The sequence below is a fragment of the Aulostomus chinensis genome, chromosome 19 (assembly GCF_037954235.1).
Source record: "Aulostomus chinensis isolate RoL2024-O1b breed Wild chromosome 19, RoL_Achi_v1.0, whole genome shotgun sequence".
NCBI lineage: Eukaryota > Metazoa > Chordata > Actinopteri > Syngnathiformes > Aulostomidae > Aulostomus > Aulostomus chinensis.
The window spans coordinates 15178223-15202166 of NC_141338.1; the positions used below are offsets into that span (position 1 = coordinate 15178223).

At 43.0% G+C, this 23944-nt stretch overlaps 1 long non-coding RNA gene across 1 annotated transcript in view; it reads left to right on the top strand.

Annotated features, from left to right (window-relative positions):
* LOC147244197 (uncharacterized) overlaps positions 1-22288 on the top strand; it is a 96348-nt gene extending 74060 nt beyond the window's left edge. The window contains exons 2-3 of the long non-coding RNA XR_015110380.1: positions 8438-8570; positions 21994-22288. This is a non-coding gene — a long non-coding RNA (uncharacterized LOC147244197). The remainder of the gene's footprint in view (positions 1-8437; positions 8571-21993) is intronic.
* Positions 22289-23944: the final 1656 nt, after the last annotated feature.

Consider the following 23944-nt stretch of genomic DNA (forward strand, 5'->3'; position numbering starts at 1 on the left):
GGAGCCCGAGGACACGGGATATGAGGCTGAGACACAAGTGAGCTCTGGAGACCGAGATACATGATAAATGAAAAAACCTGATATGATATCTACCTATTAATATACCTCAGATATGAAATGTTCCTACCTGTTCATCTGTCTGACAATCCTGTGGGGTTAGAGGATAATTACGCCTTAACTGATGGACAATGTGGCTGGGAGCAGGGGATGAAAGAACGGGGAGAAGAGGCACAGATAAAGAAGTCCAACCCTTTGGGTATCAGGACATTATTAACTACGATGGTCACTCAGCTACCAGATGCGGCTCTAATATAATATATTCTACCTGGACATGAGCGCGCTAATCAGCCCGTCGCCTCATCATCGACTGATGAGCCCATCAGTCGGAATTCTTAATAGAGCTGACCCAGAAACCAACAGGATCTTGAAGGATATCAGTAAAAGACAAAGTTTTGTTCACTGGAGTCAAGTTTGGTTTGGGCTCAGTTCAACTTGAGAGGTTGATAAAATGAGATGTAGTTCTGTTTTTATTACATATCTGAGTAATGTCGCTAACATACTCATGCCTTTACTGCTGTGAGTAAGAGTTGCATTTCCATCCATCCATCCATTTTCTATTGCTTATACTGTTACGGGTCATGGGGGGTGGAGCCTATCCCAGCAGCCTTCAGGTGAGAGGCAGGGTTCACCCTGGACAGGTCGCCAGTCCATCACAGGACCAACACATAGAGACAGACAACCATTCACACTCACAGTCACACCTACAGTCAATTTAGAGTATCAATCAGCCTCGTCCTCTCTTGATGTCTTTGGACTGTGGGAGGAAGCTGGAGTACCAGAGAGAACCCACACAGGAACAGGGAGAACATGGAGACTCCACACAGAAAGATCCTGTGCTGGAGCCGGGACTCTTCTTGCTGTAAGCGACAGTGCTGACCACCGCACCACCGTGCCGCCCCAAGTTGCATTTCTGTTTATCCTGAACGCTTGAACACAGATGGGCTGAATTTTTGGTTAACAAAAAGTTGCAGAAGTACTGATGGAGGCCGTACTTCACTATTTTACCGTTCAAGCTTGCAGTACAGACCCAACCTGGAATCGTTTAACTCTCCTGTCTTCTGCAGGATCATTTGACCCACTGATGAAAGCAGCATAAACTCTGCAGACGGTTGTCTTCCAAATGCATAAAAGAGTGAATGAAATGTTATTATGACCCTTAAGACCAGTATTTACAACCACAATGTCTGGAACCATCTACCATATTTTGATTTGTAGTACTTGATTTGCACTTGCAGTAGCTCTTACTAGGTGGTTTGACTTATCGCCATGACAACCGCATCACAGCAACTGCCATCACTCATTATTTAGCAACATATTTCCTTGTCGGTGACATGATTCATCCAGGAGTTATGGCTCTGTGTATTCACTTAAAGGATGATATCGGTTATGCTCACTGAATTCAGTTTTATGGAGAGTAGTTTGACAGTCCATTAATTTATCATCCACATTCCCAGTCATACACATTAAAAGTACAGATTTGTTTAATTTTACAATAACACGGAGTCATAAAATTGATTCCCTGATCCAAGCACATCAAACTTATTGTGTTTGGATCTTAAATTTGTTTCGTGAAAACAAAAAAAAACTATGATTTACTTTTCTTGATATAAAACAGACTCAAAACATTTCTTGCAAAGAAACTGATGCTAAATGAGAAGTAATTATGTGCGTCGCCTCTTCGGCCTTCTATCGATAGCGTTCTATTTTTTTTTTAGAGAGAAGAAACAAAGAAAGCTAAACTGCCTGTAAGTGTTTCAGTGGTGAATGAGCATCTGCTATGGTGAACACAGGACAATTTCACCAGCACTGATCGCTGTCCAGAAGCAATTAACATGTTTCCAGAGAGAGACGGAAAGACGTACAAAGGAAATGGTCAGGGAGCGCTCGTAGGCAGTTGCCAAGCCGACAGAAGGAGCACTCACCTGGGACTGAGCGCAAAATAATGTGGAGGAAACCCACAATTCACACTCCTCTCAGATGACGGGGACTGAGGGTACGAGGAAAGAGACACAGAAGAATTTACAGGATGAAACAAAGTGCATATCAAGAGGGGGGGATTGAAGAAGGTTGAAACAAAGGGAGGAGAAAACATCCCCAGATGGCGGGGCACACGTGAGACGTGGAGCAGACAAAGCTAGAAAACTTGGACAGAAATAAAGGGCTCTGTGTGTGTGTGTGTGTGTGTGTGTGTGTGTGTGTGTGTGTGTGTGTGTGTGTGTGTGTCTTGCAACCAGCTATAACCTGTTTAAGAATAGCTATGCAGATGATAGCCTCAGTTTCGCCCCTCTACGATGTGTCTTTCTTGACCCGTCAATCCCACGAGCTGATTGCTCCCTGGGGTGGGTTTACCTGCTACTTGTCATACTGTACCAGCAGAAGCTTTCATTGATTCCTGCACTGATTGTGTTGCTGGCTAATTAATAATAGATGAGGTTGGTTCAGCTGCTCTTCCTTTACTGTAAGCACTCTTGATTTGTGCCATTAGAAACAAACTCTGAGTTGTGCACGGTGTGAAAATTAAAATGATACAGTACATGAAAATGTGTATGTCTCTCAAGTTGGATATCTTGAGCTCCAAAAGATTTTTTTTTTTTTCTGGTTTTGTCTTTTTCCACGTGCATTACATCTTGGTGACTCCAGGATTGAGATGCCAGCCATAATTATTGGCTTGAAGCTAATGGAGATCAGCTAGTAACAAGATCTAAAAACTCTTACCTACACACGGACATAACGGGGCTTCAGGGCAGGAGACTGTGTGTGTGTGTGTGTGTGTGTGTGTGTGTGTGTGTGTGCTTGTGTGTGTGTGTGTAAAAGAAGAAGAAAAATATGCGCTCTTCTAAAAATGTAATTCTAGCAAACATAATATGGGGTTATGTACAGAAAAAAAAATATGTGTGTGTGTGTGTGTGTGTGTGTTCAGGAGCCATGTTGACTGTCTACTGTTTATAAGGCTACTACAACAGGCAGGCTGTACTTGTAACATGTTACCTGGAAGGTTGATGACGTATTTGCCACCATGTTGATTTCAGCTATGGACTTTTAGGTTTGGTTTCTTGCGTTACCTCCTGTCTTTGTCCGTTTCCTGCCTTGTTTCAGGTGACTCACCTGTGTCTGGTCTGTTAATTGCTGCGTCAATCACGGGCTGTTTCAAGTGCTTCCAAGCCAGTCAGCTCCTTCCTTGCCCTCACGGTCTCTCAGCTGTTATCTGCTGTGTGATCAGCTCAGATGGTGTTTCAGTTTGGTTCTCTGTCCCTGTCATTGTCAAATCATCCATCTCATCACCTCTTTCTACTGAGCCACTTAATTAGTTCGTCATGATGTTCTGGTACAATTTGATTGTGCTTTAGTTTTTCTGGGTGCACCTGCCTCTCCTCACCAAACCTGATTCAATGCACTCATTGGCTCAAACACTTTAACCCCCAACCTCACCCAAAATCCCCCCCCTTTTTTTTCAACCTCATGTATGCAAACGCTGCCTTCATTAATCTAAAAGTAAAACCATCCTGAGACTAAAGGGTCAAGTGGAGTCAAAGAGGGCAGGAAATGGTGTGCCTGAAGTAAATTATTGATTAGGTGTGTGTGTGTGTGTGTGTGTCTGTGTGTGTGTGTGTGTGTTTAAGACAGCCCAGCCTATCTGAAGACCGCCTTCTTCACCTTGTGGAGACGGCTCAACCACGGGCCGAAGAAGAAGCCGATACAATTTTTTTTTTTTAACCATTATGTTTAGCTGATTTAGCTAAGAATTCAAGTCTATTTCGAATAATGACATTTCATGTATTCAATATATAATTTGACCTTGAAATTGTGTCACATCACACGTTTGCTTCAGATGAGTTTTTGGCTGAGAGCTGTTATTGAACGCGGTGCTGATGGTGAGTATATTTCTTTATCTCCACTGCAATGCAACTTCCAATTATTTGACAACTCTCCATAGAGAATCATTCTAATCACAGTCTCAGCTCCCATAAGAGTCTTTGTTGTCTCTTTTTGTTAAACATAAAAGTGCACATCAGCGAGATAGCCCGGCCTCAATCCCGTCCACATGGGAAATGAGCTGTAAAACGCCATGTAAATTCTCCCAATTCCAACATAATGTCTCCAACCTCGCGTCCTCTCCGGAAATTCACCGTCGCAGGTAACTTCAAAGCTCTCGGATTCCCAGCAGCTTGCTAACTGATGTAAAGGTAATATTGTTTGATACCCCCAGATGGTTTCGCATCTGTCTCTGCAAGCGGGAGCAGGTTTTATTCGAGGTGTTTGTTTTTTTGTTTGTTTGTTTTTTTTTCAAGTCAGTCATATTTATGTAGCTGAACGTCACAAGTCACAAATTGGCCTCAAGGGGCTTCATAGTCTTTACAATATTTGCCACCCACGGTCTGCTGTGGATGAGGAAACCCCCTCAAACAGAAGAGAAGAAACCACCTCATAGATTTAGTACCCGCAAAAAAAGTCCACTGTGAAAAAGTGTTTTTAAAAAGATGAAAATACAATTTAAGTCACCGATTTTTGTACGGGAGGTGACGTGCAGAAGCAACAATATTTAGCAATCAACAGAGAAGACGAATGCGTGAACAAACATGGCAGGGGTTGGTGAGTGTACTTGTGTGTCTCTGAATTCACAAGACATCTGGCATACTTTAACCAACCCCCTCCACCCCCCAACACTCACACAAAAACAAACACGTGCTTCCATGGCCTGAACAATGAGTTGTCATGTCTCTCACACACCCGGGGACCTCCATCCATACCTCATCCATTCACATCGTCTTCTACATCCATCACTCAAGTCTAACTCCCTTTTGTTTGACGCCTTTTCTCGTCACACACACACACACACACACACACACACACACTCACACACACACACACACACACACACACACACACACACACACGCACACAGCACCAGGATGGAGGTCAGGGTATGCAGGGAGATGAGGTATCTATTGAGAATAATTACAGCTGAGGATTGCCTGCTCCCTGACCTCTTCAGTATGAGCAGATCTTACTGGCTGGGCCACATCAAGTCTGGTGTAGCAGATGCCCTGTTTGTCTCTGGTGGGAAAGACAATTATTATGATTAATGGAGATATTATTTATCGTAGCAGGTAATTTGACGGAAGAGCTGTCTGGAGCTGTTTTGGCCTCTCTGGCTGCCACTGTGAAGGCTCTACTGTGTGTCTGTCTTCGGCTTGAACGGTTAAATAAAAGTGAAATTAGAGTAATTTTAAACACTTTTTTGAGAAGATGATTGAAATATCTCGTAAGTTTAGGTTATCAGTTGCATCCATGTCTTGTTTCAGTGCAGTAAATGTCGAAGGACTGAGTCTCAATCACTTATACTGGTACTTGTGTTGTTTAGGGATGAAGGAGATTTGATTGTTTTTTTTGTTTTTGTTTTTACTTTTTTTGTCTGAAATGCTGATATTTTATTGATTAAGCAGATATTTAACGATGTCAGTATCATCTATTCAAGAAAAAGTTTACATATTTACACTAGACATACTAAATAATGCACATAAACAAACAGAAAGTGATCCCTCATCATAAAGAACAGATGAAGAGCCAAGGAATACAGACATGAGGAGTTTGTTTATCTGGTCAAACAAACATAAAAGTCGAAGCTCAAGTTAAGACAACCTATTCATGCAAGTGGTTTGATTGAGTTAAAGTAATTCTTTTTTAATTGGTGCCTCTTGTCTTTGATGCCTTTTACTTATATTAATTTTATTTCTTGAATACACTCAAGAACTAGAACATGCGTGTACCTAAAAGGGTAAAAGTACTTTTAAAAGACAAATATGTACCATGAGTGAGTTTTTTTTAGCCCCTTTGTGTTTGTGAAAAAGTGAACCTCTGCTCTTGTAAACATCAATATTGTACTTTTCAGGGAACAGAGTAGTCCATGCAGGACTTTGCCTCATTTCATCAACACATTTTTAACCATCCAATATATGTTAGAGCGTTAAAAAGCGTCAGAAGCTGCAAAACTGCCAGGACTCAACTCTCAAAGCTTCCTTGATTGTTGAAATATTCAAGTTTACATTAAAAATTCACAGAGAACACACAATAAATCAAACACTGAAGCCGTTAGGTCATCTTGCTTCTCTGTTGTAATTCACGTCTTTATTCATTTCTCTGACTCTTAAAACACTTAAAAGAGGTTTGCTGCACTGGCTGGAGCACAAATACCCACTCCTCTATAGGTGTGTGATTGTCTTTAGCCATCAATAACACTTGAGTGGTTCGGCCGGTTCTCTCTCTCACACACACACACACACACACACACACACCGCGTCTGTCATGTAAACTTGTTTTACAGTTCCTGCTGATGACAGCTTTAACACCGACAGGCTTGATTGGAGCGCATATGTGTGTAGTTGCATCTTAAATCGGGAGGTGAGAGCAAACGTTAATGAGAGGAAAGACTGATCTAATTGATTCAAACACTGTGAAAGAGACAGATTGAAGAATGTAGTAAATATGAAGAACAGAGGGACGCATGTGTATGTGTGCGTGCGTGGGGGGGGGGCAAACGCAGATGTACTAGGGACAAAGAGTAATATATGCAGCCAGCATGTGAATAGTAAATATAATACTATGAGCTGTGATGATATTAGACAGCAATTTCAAAGAGAAAATCTGGACCCAGATGTTGTCACAGGTGTTAGAGAAGAGACAACAAGAGAAAGAGAGGAGTAGAGAAGGGGAGAGGAGGATATATTTATATATATACTTTGTGGCCATCACATATGACTTGTTCTCAGGAATTGAATAAATTTGAGGGCTCAAGATATAAATTGTTCCCTCAATTCAATCATGTTGACTCTACGAGCTATAACGTGTTCTCACAAATTAACCAAACCCAGGGAATGTTACACATCTCAACCGAGGAAAGAAGAGGGAATGTATTCTATCTCATCAACAGAGACAAATGATCTGCAGCCTCAACGTATAACTTGTGCCCTCAACTCAGTTATTTAGAGGCCAAAAGACCTAATTCTATCTAGAACTTGTTCCCTCAAAATAACTAACTCGAGGGATATTTGTGGCCACAAACTATTTTTGTCATGTTTTGGTCACTCCAATGGTTCCAGAAGAGAAGAGGACAGAAGAGAATAGAGGCATGGATGTTATTTATTTCCTGCTCATACATGAAGTGCTCATGCTTGTGCATCTCATTGGGTACATGCATGTGTGTTTGCATCCTTGATTATGCAGGATTTCTTTTTTTATCCATGTATGTATCATCTTATAAAAGCATGCATCCCTGTACAATCCTTTAAACCAGCCCGCACAGCCAGCATTTATATATGTGAAAGCGTGTGTGTGTATGTGTGTGCGTGCGTGCGTGTGTGTGTGTGTGCGTGTGTGCAGCCTCCACCTCCTTCTCGCCCTCTTCCCCTTCTGTTCCTGTGTTGAGGTATCCTTGTTCTCTGTATTGTGATGTTTTTATCTGTGTGTGATTGCTACAGTTCCCCTCAGCCAAAACACACAGCTCTCTGAAGGCACACACAGTGCCAGCTTTAGCCGCCCTCTGAGGAGTACACGTCAATAAAATATGAGCCCCAGCACACACACAACCTAACACACACTCATGCTAACTCACACATTAATACACGCACTGAGGCCTGCCTCAGCCTGTGCGTTTACACTGCTGTGAACATCAACACTAAGTGGAAGTTTGCACGCAAACATGGCGGCCGTGGCGGTTACCATAGGCCAGCTGCTCTGTCATCCAGCGAACCCAGTGTTCCCTGCCCATCATCACTAATTCTGATTTAACTGTGGGCTATGATTAATTGATGAGCACCGTTTGTCCTTTTATATTCTGGCCTGATCTTTCAAGACCTTCGCGTCACTCCTGCATCCTCGGCACAGAAGAGGAAAGAAGGAAGGAAGGAAGGAAGGAAGAGTGGCAGGAGAGACAGAAAGAGAGAGAGAGAGAGAGCGTGTGTTTGTGTGTGTTTGTGTTTACCACATGGGAATGTGTGCATGTTGAGTGGGAAATGTTGGTGCAGCAAGCTTGTTTGTTGGTGAATCAAGGGAGAGCAACAAACTTCATGAGAAAGTATTTCAGGCTGGAAGGCTTTAAACTGCTGCTTCACCCAACTCGAGGGCACTGGGTGAGCGCGCACCTCCGCCAGGCCCAGTCAAACCAAATATAAGGTAAGCAGCAATGATGAAACCGAGCGCAAATTCCACACAAAGAGCAAATTGACCATTGGGTGGCGCTATAACTGTGACTTAAACTCAGGTTGAAGAAGTCTTTAGGCTTGGACTCTCATCCAACACATGGAAAACCATGTGACTCCACTCACACAGTTTCATGTTTCATGACAAAACATGAAAATTGTCTTTTTTGTTTACTCGGCAGGTTGATGTGAATCAGGAGGAGCTAAGCAGGGAGAGAGGACGCTCCAACGTAACCATGGCGGAGCTAAAGAGGAGTGATGTCATCACTGTTGCAAGGGGGTACTGTGAAACACAGGAGAAGCTTAAACAGCCAGGTTAGTGTTTGTAGCGGGTGCTTCCCTCCATTGCACCCGTCATGAAAGACTGCAAACAACTGACTAGGTTTCCATGAAAATGTATCGCAATTTTTTACAGAATTAAAAAAAAAAAAAAAAAACCATTGAAGAAAAATTCGCATTTATGTGCTTTTCCATTCGCTGCTGTTGTGCAAGTGATGGTAGTAAGTTCATCGGGACAAGCAGTCGCAAAATTTCCAGTCAGGTGTCGTTTACCACAGCAGAAGACGACGGAGCAACGTGAGCCACGTGATGACGTAATCAGAAGGTGCATTCAAACAAACCGAAAGCAAAATGACGTAGGAAAGTGCAACAGTTAACAGCACGTGGGCTGAACAACGGACGGGAAAATAAAATCTCCTTCCACTCCAGCTGGCTACACTTGGACGAGTTCGGCCAAACGCCAGCATAGAGCAGAGGACGACCGTTATGGTGTTGTAAAAGTCATGTGATGTCTAAATCTCACCCTCAAATACAATTATTCACATTTAGCCTTTGTCGATATGCCAACTTTTCCACCGTCCTCAGGCATAAATACCTGGTGATATTTTGGGATTTCTTTATAATTTTCTGTTACATGTATTTTTATGCTAAAATACACATTAAAACAAACTGTAGTTTATCTCTCAGGCCGTCTCTGTCTCTGCCCGTCTGTCTCTGTCTCTGCCTGTCCGTCTCGGTCTCTCTCTGTCCGTCTCTGTCTCTCTCAGCCCGTCTCTGTCTCTCTCAGGCCGTCTCTGTCTCTCTCTGTCTGTCTCGATCTCTCTCAGCACGTCTCTGTCTCTCTCTGTCCGTCTCTGTCTCTCTCTGTCCGTCTCTGTGTCCCTCAGCCATGACACAGCAAGACTTTATGGCTCTGTGATCGTCTTATCTGACACAGTGAGACATTTAACAGGAAAAGGTCCTGTTGTCTGACACCAGCACAATATACTCTCAGCTCATGTAGACACAGGAAGTACATACAGTGCAGAAACAAACCTTGGACACGAATATACAAACTTGTGACATTGAATTCCATCACATAAACCAAAGGATACTTCGTCTCCTTCAAGTTTGAGGTTCTGTGCCCTGCAACAGTTCTGTCAAACTTTGCTAATTAGTATTGACAATGAGAATTGGATTTACATTAATGAGCGCGCTATCGCGTTAGATCCAGACTATTGGGGTATTTCATGGTCTGGCTGGGGGGACATCAAGCGTGGATTGACGTTGGCAGACCTTTATGAGTTGGATGCTCAGACACAAATTAAGCCAGAGGCATTGAGGGGAGGGACAGTTTCACGAGCAGGTATAATTTAGTTCGATACTCAAGAAAAAAAGTGCCCTGTCAAAATTATTCGTTGTCATCGATTTAATGAATGGTAGAAATATAGGTTTATGGGTGAAATATGACTCATGCTGTCTTCTTGTCTGTCTTTTCTCTCTCTCACTCCAAACTCCGTCCTTTCTAGGTAAGCCCTCTCCTCCACACCTTTCTTTCCCCCTCTCTCTTTCTCCCTCTCTCTCCTCTGTGAATGGACAGGGGTGCTCATTAATGCCGTTCTTTATCATTTAATGAAGCCGTTGGATTAGAGGTGATGCTTTGACCAGTCAAAGGGGAGAAGTGAAGAGGGGCGTAGGGGGCAGAGAGGACAGCTGATTGAGCCAAGTGAACATGTGTTTGATCACTTCTCAGTCCATACAGGTGATTTACTTTCAAAAAACAGCTTTTATTTGGTTAGTTTCACCCCGGGGACTAAGACTATGAGGAAATACAATGTTTTTCTCTTGACACAAGTTCAACTGTACTTAAGGGGACATAAAGGTTTACTCCAGCTCCAGGGAGAACCTTTTTTTTTTTTTTTTACTTTGGATCTCCTTCCATTCATCATCTCATTGATTCCACAAGTTCCTGGAATCTTCTCTCAGAGAACTTGGTCCATATCACCAACATAGCATCAGATTTATAGTCAGCACCTTCATGATTCCATCACCCTTATTGTCTTCTACTGGACTGAGATCTGGGGACTGCTGGGGCCACTGAGTACTTGACTTAGACCCTTTTGCTCTTTGGGGAGCAAAAGTCATCTGTGATTCTTCTCCAGCTAGTTTGATGTTGGGAGATCTCCTCCAGAGGAAACGCCTTCCACTTCCAAAACTTGTATGTCGTCCGTGAACGTTGCTGTATTCGTTTTAGTTCCACGAAGCAAATGGTTGGTCCATCAAGCTTTACCTTTCATTTCAGAGCCTTCTCGCTCAAAAACAGTGGTACCATTGTGCACCTAAAGGGGTATAAGTGCAGTTTGCTGGAGTTCGACCCTTTTTGAAAAACAATTTTGCACCTTTAGTTCACTTTGCATCCGTTCACTTAGCCTCTTCTGACCTCCTGAGTACAAATATTGTACTTTGAAGCTAACAAATGGACCTCTGAGGAAACATTCTCTACCTCCAAGTACAGACATCCCTGTCGCTTTGACACCAACAGCTATGTCATTGTCAAAGTCCTAAAATCACTTTTCTCCTTTCTTCTCTGCATTACCCTTCTCAAGAACTATGAAACGTACTTGAACATTCAGAAATAATCATTTCAAGGTATAGAATTTCTGCTGTACTGAAGGTTAAGTGGGAAAACTTCTACACTTCTTTCTGTGACTTTCTAAGGAGAAGAGGCAAGTGAAAAATATCCGATATTCATATTCAGACCACATCAGCCAAAAAGTTCTTGATATGCAGTTTGAAGAGGAGCAGGATTTGGGCTTTTGTCCTGATGCGATCCCCGAGGGAATACAAACATCAATAAGGTATTGGAGCGATGGCTGGTGGATGCAGATTTTGCTTGTAGCCTCTTGACTGGAACCAAGGAGAATACACTGAGTGCATCTGGCTGTGTCAGTACTGAGATATCTCAGCTTAAAGAGATAAGAGAACAGACAGGCTCATCTCTCTCACTGTTACCTTGTCCGTCCCTTTTTTTCCCTCCATCTTTCTGTCTGTATCACCACTTTCTTTCCATTTGTCCCATCGCTCACCTTTATCACTCTTCATTTCACTTTCGCCCGGTAGCTCTTTCCTTTTGCAGCTCTTTCATATGCTCTCTCTTTGACAAGCTATTGCTTTATTTTTCTTTCACACCTTTGTTGTTTTACAAGTTGCATATAATCATCAAGCAAAAAAACAGATTCCGGGACTCCTCGTGTCGTACGTTAAATTAAATCAGTCAGCTGAAAATAGGGGAGAGAGTGAAGATGAAGGCGATGAGTATGGTGAAGATGGTGTTGTGCAGCTACAGAGATGAGTGATTCAAACTGGAAATGGAATCAGTTTTAGAGGGCTGGAAATGACTCTCTAGACTTTCATCAGATTATGTAGCGCACAGCAGACGGCGCACTTTAAAACAAAATAACATAATGGAGCAATTTAAAGTTAAGTGGAATAAAACAAGGAGACATGTTAAAGAATATGAATACATATAAGGAGTAAATCCTCTGTGTCATCTATGTTGAAGGCTACATGTTGGGTTACATCGCTGCGCTTCTGCAGGTTTTTCTCAGGATCTGGATTCGTGGAATATAAATATGAACGGACGTCAGCAGTAGAGGCACATCTATGGTGCCAGAGCGCTCCTTCTCGTTCTTATAGAGCCGGTCGTGGGTACATTCTTTCACATCAAATCAGGCCGTTCCAATGAAAATATTAGTTCTCTCTTTCTTTGGAATGAAAATACTGTGTTTTAGTTTCAGGGTTGGAGCCGTTGTCTGACCCAGAAACGTTCATACATTCAGACAAGCACAACCTGATGTCACAGCAATCACAAACCAAACCAGAAGAAGCCCCCCGAGCTGGAGCACTTTTTTTTTTTGGTTCGACCTTTCATTGCTTAGCATTGTAGACTTCAGCTGTTTCCAGAAGAAGCCGATCTCCAACGCGAGTTCAAACGTGTGAATCAGTGCGTAGCCACATGCTGTTGTACTTGTGCCACGTCCACACTGCTGCAGGGCTGGACGTGACCTGTTGCAGGCCACCTGAACCTGCACGTTCAACCCAACAGCAGCAGCAACTGTTCCAGGACTACACCACTGCTCCTACTCTACTGTTGCAGAACTATTCTGTTTTTTATTGTTTTCTGCAATTGAAGCTGTCTATTATTCATGTGTGTAATCTGCCTCCTATTGTTTGACTGACAGAGCGAAGTGAAACTGGCGTATTCGCACTTTAGTTGAGTGATACAATGAGTTTAATAAAATGAGACTGAGCCATCGTAGCGTTCCTGCGTGAAGACGCCGTCCCCGAGCTGATACTTGTGAGCAAACAGGTCTATGATTTCTCGGCGCAGTGCTGCTTAGTCTTCTTTTTTACGATGTTGAGTGATGGCCCCGAATAAAAGCTCTTTATGACTTTACAGTCTGCAACAACTGCCACTGAGAGAAGGTCAGAATTCACAACTTCTGGCAAAAATAAATGGTGGGGAAAAAAAAACGACGTAGTGGCGAGTATCACAGCTCGTTAATAGACCTTGTAATGTTGTCGTGTTCTGTTCATTTTACACCAAAAGTCATAGCTTCCTGTGCAGCTCGTGTTACTTTTATCACTTTTTTAATGTTTGTTTATTGTTGTTGCGGGGGGGGCGGGGGGGTGATGTGTTCAGCTCTACACTTCCTACCTCTTCCTCTCTCTGTACACTTCTTCCACTCAGTCTTTTCTGCTCCCCTCCCTCATGTTGTCTTCTCTCACTGACTCAGGTTTTCTCCAAACCCCGACCCCATCCCCACCCTCTCTGTCTCTGCTCCCTCTTCCTCTGCATCACCCCCCCCCACACACACACACACACACCCACCCTATAGGGAAAGAGACTCAGTTGAATTACCATCCTCTTGATCTATAATTACCGCACAACTCTCTCTACCCCTGGCTCTCTTTCTCTTCGCTTGCTTTGCCTGACAATCTCACACTGAACATGGGATCCATACAGTTCCAACCCTCTTTGAACACCACATAAACAGTTATTGTACTGTTAATAGGAGAATCGGTTAAATGTTCAAGAAAGGATGTGGGACTCAAATATTTGAAACAGGAGGGATATTTAGGTTGCCAGTCCATCTTGAAAGCCTGAAACCGTAACGATCCTTGTTTTCTTACCTGATGATACTGAATCAGAAGAATGTGGTATACTGGCAACAAGTGAAGGCTCAACAGGTCTGCTTGTGGATTTGTGGAGAGACACACACACACGCAGACTCTGGGCACAGCAGAGTTTCTACCAGATGGTGTGCGATATTTAGCATTTGTGATGTTTGAAAGTTTTGATTTGAGAAAAACTAAATTCACCAGGAATCATTACGACATACTGCCACACACACACCTGTTGATACGCTAGCGGCGAGACATCGGTGCCTAAACACTAAAGCTCGGAAGAGTCCAGAGTGCAAGTGTTTTGTTTGCTTGTCAAATGCATCAAGGGAAGAGGGGTTGGCCATCTATGGGGAAGACAGATAGCAAACAGACGAGAGACCGCAGTTCATCGTGAATTCTGGACTACAGAGTGAATGCTTTCGTGCTAATTAACGCTGTTAATGCTATCTCCATTGTTATTTCTGTACGCTAAATGCGGCATCAGCCTCAAGATTTATTATCCTTTCTAACTATTTTGGTCCTTTATTTAAATGTCTTCCTCCTTTTTGATTTGAACACAACTCTGTCTTTTCACCGTTTGATTATTGGAGCTCACTGCTTGATCTCTGAGATTAATTAGTGGATCAACTAGAAGGCTGACAGTCACAACACTTGACAAAATCAGGCTGGTTTGATCCCTAATCCACATTGGTAGAGGTGCGGGTCTTTTCCAGTATCACCAGTTCCCAGTTAACCAGTCTGAGCCTGGTTAAACACATTTGAAACCCATGGTAACGGTGGGTTTTGTCAGGTGCACATGAGGGGTTTCATAAGCAGCCACGCTGGACCAGTTTATTCTGGCTGCCTTAAAACACAAATGGAGGCGTTTCTTGAGAAATAAGAATAGACCCACCTTAAAGAAATAGACGTGCATCCGTGCATTTATCACAAATCAGACACGTTCGCTGCAGCAGCTCCGACCGACAGGATGGAACACCGCCGCGGCGCTCGTGTGTCATGGACAGACAACTTTAAGCTTCAACTGACTCTTGAGGTGCATTCTGTCTTTAATAAATAAGTCTTACAAAAAAAAAAAAAGAAGAAGATGAAGCTTGAGTAACGGTTCACCAGCTGGACAACCCTGGTTGGTGGGAACCATTTTGACTTCCTCTCTTCGGTTTTAATGGGGTGGAAAAATCAGTCAATCTTTTGAATGATGAAGCCAATAAAGCAGTACGAGCCACTGACCCGTTACTTCCCATCTGTGGCTGATTTTTGAACGACAGTGGCTGGATGTTTTTAACAAGAGCATCGCTTTATAACACAAATCAATCAGTCAGATGCTTCGCTGAAATTAATAAGGCAGTAGATGAGGCAGCGAGGGTAAACACAGTTTGTAACCTACACTTCTATTCACCTCAACATCTATTATTCATCTGCCGAGATGATTCTTTCATGAAGCAAGCTAGTTGCACATAATTCATAACGCAGGCTGTGGAAAGTAGGACAGAGTGAGATACAGACAGAGAGAGGAGGAGGAAGAAGGGGGGTGAGGAGGAGGAAAGATGAGAGGGCTGAGAGAGAGAGGGAGAGGGTGACGAAAAGGATGAAGACAGAGAGTGTCAAGATGAGGAGGTGAGAGAGGCAACAGGATTTGGGTTTACAGAAATACTGCCTGAGTCTGTTCAAGTTCACCGGAGAGGGAGAAAAGATGGCAAATTGGGAGATTAAAAGCATGAAAAAGAGAGATGGGAGACAAAAAATGAAAGGGAGAGAGATTAAAGCATGGCAGGGAGGTTACGTATGAGACATCTCTATCGAGCGGAGGGGGAGGAGTCTGCGCAGGAGAGAGGCTCATCATTGGTTCTTTGTTTTTACCAAAGCAAGAATTCATTTGTTCAATATTTGAGATGAGCAAATGGTTTCAGTGCGTTCTATATTTTCCCTCAGGGATCTATAGCAACCAGGATCCATCCCGCAAAAAAGATAGCAGCAGAAGCATTAACCTAGCAAGTAACCTCTATTCTCTCGCTTAATTTTCTATCTTTTTGAAGAAATTGCCTTGAATTGAATTGCTCTTTGAATGCATTGCTCATTTTAAAAAAAATGTGTGTTTTTGTTGAGATGAGACAGTTTCACCTGTTAGGAGTGGTGCAAGAGATCCATGGAAAACAGCAAGAAAGTGTCTGCTTGAAGAGCTGAGGGCCAAAGTTTGGACCACTTTTCTTTGGCCCTGATGGTGGGAGTGAACAGATTAGAATTCAAGCATCATTCAGTTGTGTGTGTATGTGTGTGTGCGCGCGCACGCACGTGAGTGAGTGAGTGAGAGAGAAAGAGAGTGAGAGATCACAGAGTGTGTGCTCTCTCTCCCTCGCTATATGGCTTTCGGCCATGTACACAGCAGAAAGTCACGACCCCAAAGTACAGAACACGGTTTGAATCCCAATGACTTTTTGACAGAGATAGAGCACATATTCGTGTGTGTGAGTGTGTGTGTGTCTCTGTAGTAGGATGGGCGGCTGCAAGTGTATAGGCGATAGTATTCCTATGAGAGCTGTGAGCAGGAAAAAAATAGCAAGCGAAATTGTGACAATGACACACTACCCTGGTATACAGACGGCATATATACACTAATGCAAACACACACACACAGAACACACACCTTGGAAGAAGTACGAGCGTAGGGCGGGACAAGGTGACCACTAATAGAGTTGGAACGGGGTGAAGCATCTTGGCGTCGACTACCATCGTGCATAGAAGAATACAAAGTGCTTCTATTAAGTTAGCAGAGGCTTCCTGATTCTATCATTGTTCTTCTCTCCCTTCTTCTTCATCTTATTAGTTCCACACGCGTGTCTGCGTGAAGCACTTCTGCCAAGGAGTTCCATCTTCCTGCAGACAGACAGACCAACACCAACACCTACACCTTAGCAGAGGCAGAAATCTCTTTCCGGCTGCTACATGTGAGAGATTTATCCAGCGTATGACCAACCGCTTCTATCAATTTGGATGTCATTTTAGTGAATGATTACATTAACGTCAAATCTCAGCTTGTGTCAGGATGCTAGTGTGACAGTAACGGTGCAGGAAAGGGAATCTGAGTCTGAAAACTGTTGTTCTGAAGATTCAGAAGAAACACACACAGACACGTGTTGATTTAACAATGGAGCTTCGAACCAGTGGTGGGCAAACGGCGGGAATCGTCCTCTGAGCACCAAAACTGCTTTCCATTTCGGTGATACAGCAGTTTGTACGTAGGCAAGGTCGCGGTGGATCCAGGGACTGCTCGCTGTATTTAACTCCACACACTGAGAACTGCCAAGCATCACCGAACCAGGTTTTTATTTCTCATCCATCATGACAATATACAGTGGGTAATTTTTCCCCTTTTTGATATATTTAGAGGATTTAGACATCAATAAAGGTCAGAATACCCTCTGTACTGGAGGCCGAGAGGGTCACGTTGAGTTAGGAGTCGTTTAAAAGGTCATGTAGAGAGAAGGAGGGCACTCAGGGTCACAAACCTTGACTTCACTCTGCTGTTGTCTCTTTAGAAGTCACATCCTTCACTTAAAACGCTGGCATTTGCACTCAAATGAAACTTTAGAGGATCTTGTAGCAACCAACACCCATTTCAAATCAATAGCGGGATCCACTGGCTCTTAAAGATCAATAGCTCTAATTAATGGAAGGGTTTTGGAGGGATCTGTGTCGAGCAACAAACCTGAACTGTTTGATTTATTTGCACAGGGAGGTGAAAATCATGGTGACATTTTTTTGAAACCTGAAGCTGTCTTTGCTGACATCATTGAAGGAGCCCTCCCGTCTGTCTTACACACTTGTATTTTGGCTGTTGTCAGGCCGCTCTGCTGCCTCTGCAGTCGGGCATCTGACCTCTGCAGCACATCTGAAACCGTTAGATGTTGCGCAATGAAGCGCCAAGCCTCAATCAGGAAGATTTCACCCTGAAAAAGAAGATGTTGATATTTCACGCATCGCTCTTTTATCGTACTGATGAATCTTCCTAAAGCAGTTGGAATTGATTTGATTTTTATTGTGGTTTAAATTCGACCCCCCAATCCTGCATGAAACTTAGTCCACCTGAGCTTGCTAGATCCAGTTAGCTAGTTTCTGCTAAATAGAATGTGAATAATCTTGGTCTCCTTCAGACTTTCCAAAAGTTACAACCAAACAAATGAAATTCTAAAGAACTCAGTCATTTTGTGGGGGTTCTGTGACCCCCTAACTATTGATCTACCTTTTTATTGCTAAAATCATTGAGGTGTGGCATAGCAAGCAACTTTAGCTGTCTGCTAACTTGTACCTGAATAAGTAATTTAATGCTCCAGCGCTTGTTACAAATATTTTCAGTCCAGATTGATCAAACTGTTGCAGTGAAACATCTCATTTCTCCAAGGTTTGTGTGACAATTTATCCAGTATTTTAACAACAATATCAAGTTAGCTACAGCGGAACCGGCTACATCTGGGTAAGCCGCTGCTAACTTTAGTGTAAATGACATGAATATTTGAACCCTGCATCCATTCAGACTTTACAAAAGTTCCCAGACCAACGTTTTCAACTTGAAACCAGTCATTTTTGGTGGGACGTGTAACCATCAGGAACCAAACTTTAACAGCATTTTCAGTGGATGTGAACTGAGTACCGCACACACCCCGAGTGCAGGATGAGTCATCAAACATTTGAGCATTTTCACAGGAGGAGAGAAGACGGGAATTATTGTTTAAAAAAAAACAACAACAACTCTGGTACTAGTTCTAAGCATTTAACATTTACAGAGGACCTGATCTGAAAGTCAAATTCATTAGCTCAATCGCTGGTTGAGTCATAGGAGAAACAAGGAGGTCACTTTTGAAGCTGCAGGAGAATTAAAAACTTGGTTTGAACAATGAACAGCAATGACATCATTTTTGCAGTTTTAGGGCTTCAGAACTTGAGCATCCATCTGCCAGACACAGACGTGCGCAGCTACCAAACAAAGTTTTGTTATAAAAAGATAAACAAAAGTCCACATACATACATTCCCAAAGATCCTCACAGTATTATTGCCTTGTTGGTTCTCTCACGTTTGGAATCCATCAGTACGACTGCCTTCTCTGCCATCGTTGTCTCGTTCTCTCCGGTTCCTATCGATATCTCCCTGATCTGTGTGTAGAAGTAGGTTGACACCCCCTCAGAGAAAACTTAGTTTCAGATGATGAGTCAGTCAATCGAAATACCTCTCAGTGACGCATATGCACGCGCCAGATTGTGTGTGTGTGTGTGTGTGTGTGTGTGTGTGTGTGTGTGTGTGTGTGTGTGTGTGTGTGTGTGTGTGTGTGTGTAGGCACACTTATCATAATTAGATGTTTCTTATATTGGGCTGTTTGCAGGAGCTTTGCCAAGAGCCCCCAGGGATGTGTGTGTGTGTGTGTGTGTGTGTGGGATAGAGAGTGAGTGATGGTTCTTTGTTTATATTTAGAGTGTGTGTGTGTGTGTGTGTGTGTGTGAGAGAGAGAGTCCCTCACCCTCTATAAAGCTGTCACCAAGTCCAGTGACCTTCTTCCTCTCTATGAAAATGATCTGTTTCTACTTCTCTTTTTTCTGTTTTCCCTCCATCTTTTGTAACTCTTGACCCCATAAATACTTTTGCCCCCTCACACCCCCTTCCTTCCTTTGATCACCCTTTGCTCCTAATATCACTCGTCTAATCCACCTTCCTCTCTTCATAATCCTCCCTTTTTACAACTTCCATTTATTCTGTCTCCTTCCCTCCATTCTCCAATCCACCTAGCCTCCCTCTCTCTGACACGCTGTTTCTCTCCCTCTCTCTTCCTCCGCTCCTTTAGAAATGGAGGAATTATGGAGATGAGAATATGTATTGTTGGGGACAGGACCCATCTATGTTCCTGTGGTAACACATCTCGCCGTCCAAAAATCTGGAGGGATGAAGAGAGAGTTGGCGCGCATACACACAGGTATGGACATATACTGTATTAACAAATACAAAAACCTGCACAGACTCCTTGTACGTAATGAGGCAGGTAGATATGAAATATATGCAAACACACATAAACAAACAGCAACACATGAACATCTAACAAAGCTGTCATACTGCTAGAACTAAGTAGATGTGGCAACCGCCGGGGGGGTATCAGACTGCAGAAGGGGCTTTCTGTGTGTTTCGCTATCTCTCCATGCATTTACTCCTTTGAAGTTTTAATTTACCCTCTGCTGGTGTTTGCTGGTGTGTGTGTGCTGTATATGTGGGAGAGAGGAACAGAAGTGGTGGTGGTGGGAGGGGGGGCAGGATTCAGTATAGTTGGTTCCATTAGTTGCAGTTACACTCCAGACTGCAGTATTTGATAATCTCATAAAATGTAAAATGTGTCAGGGTTTTCGTTATTACTGTCTGGATTTTTAAAGGGCTAATACTGACCAGGGATACATAACCTTTATATGCAGCCCGTCGACCATGAAACGCTCATTCAGTGTTGCTCTGCATTCACACAAATAAAGAGAGGTGTGCTGTAAAAGGAAGGACGGTGAATCCACAGTTGAATGAAAAGCATCGATCAATCACAGTCGTCTGTCATCGTTGTCTTTGCTGGATTCGGCACAGAAGCATTGAGGATGTATGATGAAATTTTGATGGATAAGCACAATAGAGGCCAAACAAATCAAGAATATCAGACGTGTCTGTGCAAATGCACTTATTTGCCATCCTCCTTCAGAGCCAGACAAGAAGAAAGATCTTCTTCTCTCCTCTGTGTTGGATGAAAGACCCACAGAGACCAGCTGAATGCTAGTTAGCTTAGCACAATGAATGCTAGTGGATGGGAGGAGTTATTCCATAAATTCTAATGATGGAAACTTTGGTTGATACGAAAAATAATTCAGCCACAGAAAAAAAAAAATTTGCTTAATGTATCTAAATCACGGGTGGCCCAAACTTTTTCCTAATTGTTAAAAATAAATTATTCAATTATCAGGCATCATATTTGAGGAACATTTTTGCCTGACAATAAAGAAAAGAGCATCAACAGTATGCAGTACATAATTTTGAATTATTCTTTATATTCTATTATTACGCTTGTTTGTTACATCTTGTGTGCCAAATGTGGTCCCGGGGCCTTCCTTTGGGAAGCCTAGTTCTAAATAGTGTTCCAGCTCGTCATTAGCATGATCTTTCATTTCTGGTCATTTACTCTGTCCGCACACTCCCACCCATTAACACAATCACACACTGCGTGTTTGTCATCTCACCCTTGAACTGAACTTTTTTGGGGGGAATCAAAAGCAGGAGCTGCAGATTGTTGGATGCAGATGCATGTGCTGAACCCAGATGAAGAGGAGGAATCCAACAATTTGGATTGTCAGGATGGAGAGACGCTGGAGAAGAGCAGTGTCAAGTACAGTGCACATCAGAACAGCAAATAGCAAAATACACAACAGCAAACACATGAAAAGAAAAGATGGAAGCCATCAGAGCTCACTAGGAGCAAAACTAAGAAACACATGTAGTAAAAGTGTTAGTGTGATGAGGGCAACTTTAATGGTCTTGGTCAACTCCAGACTGGGCCAACAACGCTTGTATTGAGGTAGCATAGCTGAAACACACACACACACACACACACACACACACACACACACACACACACACACTCAGGTAGTAACTGTACACATATTCTCACAGAAGATTTTTTTTGGTACTGGTCTCTTAGCTCAGCACGTGTGTATTGAGGGAATACATCGTCGTTTTACTCAGTGTGTGTGTGTGTGTGTGTGTGTGTGTGTGTGTGTGTGTGTGTGTGTGTTTGTGCTAGTGGTACTCAAATTTCCCACAGACAAATTCAGCATACAAACTGGAATAATAAGGATTTTGAATTTATTCATTTACAATCACAAACAAGTGACTTCATAACAATATAAGAGTGTGGAGTTCTAAATGATCCGCAGCCTCACCAAAGCATCTGAACAGACATCATCAGACGGAGGTTCACGCCATCTTTTCATCAAATGGAGCCTGTGTGTTTCAGAGGAACTCTTCAGAAGGTTCATCTCTTGGTATTAAACTGGTTAGATCAATAACCAGTACTGGGATTCATCTGTCACATGTGTGATCAACCAAATTTCATGAGTTAAGAAAGTTGCTGTTGATTTTGTGTAAAAGTGGGCGTCGGGGCCTCTTTTCTTCTGCTGCCTGTCAAAATCACGCAGCCCCAGAAGAAATCTGTGTCCCTGGTTGGATTTTTTTTTTTTTACTGTTAGTCTGTCAGTGTGTTAATTGTCCTCTTCTGTGTCCATGTACCAGGGAACCCCCATCGATCCAGCCCTCCAAGCTCTGCTGACACAGTGGGATGAGTTGGTACACGAGTTTAATCTCTCTGTCTGGAGAGGACCACGGAGACGACAGGATCAGGACCTGCTGGGACATCATCCGAAATGACAACCAGCCGCTCCTGACTCTGGATCAATAAAATATGTCGATTAAAAAGCAAAGAAAGTAACACGTAAAAATTTGATTCCCAAAGCTTCTAATATTTTCTTTTTGTGACTGAGCACATTTAAATATTTTAAAGCGTTCCCTTTGGAATACAGTAGCTCGTTAGCTCAGGGGCTAAATTCCCTTAAATTACATCCACTTCACTGTTGATATAAGAGGAAACTCAGAAACTCATGCATCCAATAGGATTCCCCAGGTGTTGCAGGATCATTTACAGTAATAAAGACGCCTACAAAGAGACAGCGTTCGACTGTTAGTGACAAAATGCTGGTTGCACACGCAGTGAGTCAGATTAGCGTTTTTATGAAAGCCTTCATCTTGTTGATGAAGTATTTTTTGATTGCCCTAGATCTCTGCGCCGCTCCTCTCCAGCCTCGCCAAACCCCACGTGATATATTGTCCTTAGGGGGGAGGGGTGGAGTTGTTCAATGTAGTCATCAAGAGTGAATTTATAGAACATAATTTATTCTTATGCACCACGAAAAAATACCTAACCTTCCCATTGACTGAAAATTCTCGAGTGGAAATCTGTGTTTTTTTCTTTGGTCTCCTGCCACAAGAAAGAAAACACTAAACCATAAGGTCTTTTTTTAAATGTCTCTTTCCGTCGCTGTCCTATACGTCTGACTGCAAGCTGTTCTCTCTGCGCCACACCGCCGCGTCGCCAGCTGTGCCGCTGCTCGCTTGGCAGGTAAATGATGAGGCCTGATGAAACAAGATAGCGTCGCAGCATCAGCTTTTTAAGTAAACATTTGTTTTGCATCCCAAGTAGATGCATTTAACATAAAATATGGATAACATGATGTGTTATGACATATGGCAAATAGACAACATCTGAAAGGTTAAAAAAAGAAACACGTTGACCTTCAGGCACCCTAGAATGATCCTCTCAAAGTGTCCTGCAGTGAGTTTTCCATTTATACAACCAGAGTTCTTTATCTGACCCATTTGAATTTAATAGCAGCCGCTCAGAGCCAAAAAACAGTAAATATTACCATAATGAATGACCTATAGAACACAACAGGCTTAATTTTTCAGTGATTCACTGTGAGCATCCCATATACAAGCTGTTAGGAGGCTCTGCAGTGTGGACCAGCTGTGCCAGGTCGCTACTGGCAGGCAGCACACAGTCACAAACCATCTGTGTTTGCCGGTGTCTCGTGGTGACACATGCACGCTATACATGTCTTCTTTAACCTGGCACCGTTACCGCTAACATCCTCCGCACTCAAAATGGAGAAAATGCTGCAAGACCGCACTGTGGTGTACGTGTTCCCCTCAGAGCTCAAGAACAGATAAAACATCTAAATTTAACCTGAGCTGGACACCCTTGCTCCCTCTTCTGCCATTGTGAGGTACAGATAACAAACTGTTACACCATACATGAAAGAACGGCCCCACTGCTGTGAAGATAAGAGGCGAATCTGCTGAAGAAGCCCCTCCGTTCATAGTGGACTTAATTACTGGAACACATTTGCTATACAATACCATGATGAATCAATTTTGCAAGGTAGGGGAAAAATAGGGATCCCCGGTGACAAAGACAGACAATCCAGGATACAGGAGCGTAGTAAAAACCCCAGACTGTGGCAAATTGCATGGTGTTGTGCTCAGGAGGCTCGGTGCATGACAACAGCACGGCCACCTAACTGGAAAATTCCTGTGTGGAGAGAGATTTCATGGCCTTGTTAGTTTTGCATTCCTGTAAAACCCGCTATGACGATCACGTCTTTTCTCGGTATCAAAAGTCTCATAAAAC